General features: G+C 56.6%; 1 protein-coding gene across 1 annotated transcript in view; it reads right to left on the bottom strand.

Annotated features, from left to right (window-relative positions):
- The window catches only part of LOC108571269 (protein tiptop), a 61,699-nt gene that overhangs the window by 38,314 nt on the left and 20,506 nt on the right, over window positions 1-2,879 (bottom strand). The gene's annotated exons all lie outside the window — the stretch shown is intronic.

The following is a 2,879-nucleotide window of genomic DNA, read 5'->3' as shown; positions in this document are numbered from 1 at the left end:
ACTGACTATCACTTCTCCCCGTCTGGCCCCTCGGCCGCCCTGGCTGCCCCTACCCCTCCGCCCGCGGCCCTGACCTATCCCCACCGCTCGCACGCACCGGCACGACGTATTTCTCTCCCCACTAGTACCCCATTCCACCCACGCCCCCATCCCACTCTACTCCGTTTCACGGAGGAGACTCTCTCTTCCTTGGTCTCGCGACTTCTTCTCCGTGTCTGTCCGTTCTTGCGCTTTCCACCCCCGCCATCTCTCCCGCGCTCTCTTACCCCTTTCTTCTGCTTCTCGCCCCCTTTTTCTTTCCGCGCTTCTTAGACCACCCCACCCCGCCGCCGCACACCACTCAGGAGCTTTTCCACTCTTTCACACTCGAGTCGCGCTCCACGCTTGCTTCGTCTACTCCGTTTATTTAGTCCTTCGGCCGAGCATAATTCCCCGTCCGTCTCCTCGGTCCGCGCGCGACGATTCGTCCGCGGTATCTCTGTCCGGTAGCGGGTAATTTTCTTGTTAGTTTAGCGCGCGCTACAATCGTAAAATCACCGATAATCCCCTCTCCTTCTCAGTCTCCTACCAGGTGGAGATGGGTTTCCTCGAAGGTGCTCGTCTCTCGTCGAGACGCGCAACGCGGATGCGGTGAATAACGAAGGACTAACGAGGTGGAGAGTGACGGAGGGAGAGGGCCGAAAGTTTCCAGTGGATGGCGCCTCGCGCGTCCCGCTGAAGAGAATACAGCTATTTCTAGGTGAGAAGAGAAGAGAAGAGAAGAGAATCGCAAAGATCGAAAGGAAAGAGTCGCGTCTGTGACGCGGTCGCGGTCGAAATTACGTAATCCCTCGCGACGATCTCGTTAAAGTTGCTTTCCTTAAGAGTAGAATTTATAAACGGTAATACGATTTGCTTAATAATGATTTATTACACGCTTACGATGCCGTTTGTAGCCGTAAATATTTCGGCGATGACGTTTATTGCTCCGGTGTAACGGGAGTCCCGTACACACCCTTTCGTCTCAGAGGTTCGCTAGCCAAAGTTAACGGATTAAAGTTGGGATACGGTAGGAAACCGCGGATCTTTAGTCTCCTGCTCTCTCTCTCTCTCTCTCTCTCTCTCTCTCTCTTCGAAGTTTCCCTACCCGCCTCTTTGTCGAACCGAAGCGGGGACACGAGCTTAAGGGAGCGTGGCAAAACGTGGCGAGTCGGTGCGCCGAATTGGAGACGCGTTCCTTCGCTGGCCCTTGTTAACGCAGGAATGTAAATCAACTCGTAATAGCGTGGCAGCCGAGGATTAAGCGGCGTGCGAAGACTCGCAGTGGTACGGCGAGAAGGTACGAAGTGCCGGCGCGGCGAGGCAAGACCGGTGACGACGACGACTAGGAGGACTAGGAGGAAGAAAAAGAGGACTACGATGACGTCGACGGCGACGGCGACGGCGACGGCGACGGCGACGACATTGGCAACGGTAGCGGCGATGGTGGGACGGGGATGAGAGTCGATGGGTGGGAAGGGCGGCGGCACCCTCTCCTCGTGCCCCGAAGCATTAGGAGTTCGGTAATAAATCTCGTTGAAAAAACACACGCGCGCACGTACAGGCAGCACGTACACGAGAGCACGCGTCCGTGCTTGTATGCGCGTATTCTCGAGCGGGGATCTCCGTCTGTTCCGCTCTCTTCCTCGCGTCTATCTCGTTCGGGTCGTACATCTGTGCTCCGCGCAACGCAACGAGCGCGAGAAAGAGAAAAGCCTGGTGAAACGTAAGGAGCAAGAGGGGGCCCGCTCTCATACCCCTCCGAGCTTTAGATCTTTCCCCGTCCCTCCGTCGCGGAGCACCGCGTCCGACGGCAACGAGGTCGACATGATCTATGCACGCCGTGCAGAGGCGAGTGTCACCGTTTGCTTGATGCATCGGTCCTCACCTGAGCCCTCTCTCCTCCTCTCCTCGGCGTCGTTTCTTGGCCGTGCCCACCGACGTCCCCCTTCCGTCCCCCTTTTGCTGCCTCGCGAAATGACTCCCTTCGCCCCGTCCGTCGCGAAATCTCCTCGGACGTGGGGATCTCAAAATCAACCGGGACTTGAACCACCTTTCAGCCACGCGGAAGAGAGAGAGAGAGAGAGAGAGAGAAGGAGAAGAAAGGAGAAAAGCAAGGGCGCGAAGGGGCCAAGTTGGAGAAGAAGGCCAGACGCGAATAGTACGACGACGATGGTTACATTCTACGGATCAGAGAGCTCGATAGCGTGCCGAAGTCGAAGCGAACGGCAATAAATCCATTTTTCGTGAAGGGTCGGTCGAGGGGCGAGAGCGAGCCAGGGTCTGATTAGCAGCCTGACTCGCCGTACAGGATGACAGCCGGTGAGTTATAATATTGCCCATCCATCTATTTATCTACTCCATCGCCTCTCTTCTCCCCAATGCTACGTTCCTCGCATCCCCTCGCTCCCCTGTCCCCGCCCTCCCCGCCCCACCACACGGTTCTTCGCCAACGAGTGCGACTTTGCTCCGTTCGCCAAATATCGCGAAGGTTCCCTCGAGGTGCGCGCTACGCGCGTTACGGAAATGCTCGAGACGCGACGGGACGCGACGGGATGCGACGGTGTCGATCGCGGTTCGAAGAAAGCGAGAGAAAGAATTAAGCTCGCGTGATATCGCGGCGAGGTTGACCCCGTCGCAAATCTTGTTGGCGAAGCGGGACACCTCTCTATACATTTTGAACTGGAAAGACGCGACGTCCCGAACTTTCGACGGGAACCAGTTCATATATCTGAAGTATGGCTGCCATAAATAAGCGAGCTGTCCGTTTGCTCTGTTCGCCCAACCTCTTGCAAATCTTTCCTCTCCTCTCCTCTTCCTTACCGGCCGTTTCTGTCCTCCGTTTCTCCCTCTCCTTCTTA

This window comes from Habropoda laboriosa, unplaced genomic scaffold (assembly GCF_001263275.1).
Source record: "Habropoda laboriosa isolate 0110345459 unplaced genomic scaffold, ASM126327v1 scaffold57, whole genome shotgun sequence".
Classification (NCBI taxonomy): Eukaryota; Metazoa; Arthropoda; class Insecta; order Hymenoptera; family Apidae; genus Habropoda; species Habropoda laboriosa.
This window is presented reverse-complemented; position numbering and strand designations above follow the sequence as displayed.